The sequence below is a fragment of the Phaethon lepturus genome, unplaced genomic scaffold (genome assembly GCF_000687285.1).
Source record: "Phaethon lepturus isolate BGI_N335 unplaced genomic scaffold, ASM68728v1 scaffold32985, whole genome shotgun sequence".
NCBI classification, from domain to species: domain Eukaryota; kingdom Metazoa; phylum Chordata; class Aves; order Phaethontiformes; family Phaethontidae; genus Phaethon; species Phaethon lepturus.
Genome location: NW_010543147.1, coordinates 5,667 through 5,969, shown reverse-complemented (window position 1 = coordinate 5,969; position 303 = coordinate 5,667).

The following is a 303-nucleotide window of genomic DNA, read 5'->3' as shown; positions in this document are numbered from 1 at the left end:
GCCCGCGGGGTCCGAGCGCGGTGGCACCAGCAGCCGGTCCTGGCAGGCTCTCCTACATTGTCACGCTGTGATCGTGGCGGAGCAAGTCATTAAAAACAAAAGCCTCGGTGCCACAGGGCTCCCAGCTCCAGAGGTAATTAGATCCCGGCTGTGCAAGGTAGCCGGGCAATGCAATGCAGCTAGAGGGCCGTTTGCTTCCAAAACAAAGGCAGCGCGGAGACACGGAGAACAGCATTAGCTGCAAAACTCAGCTCCTCGACGGGACCACGCCAGTGCCACATCCAGTCTGGCTGGTTTCAGAAG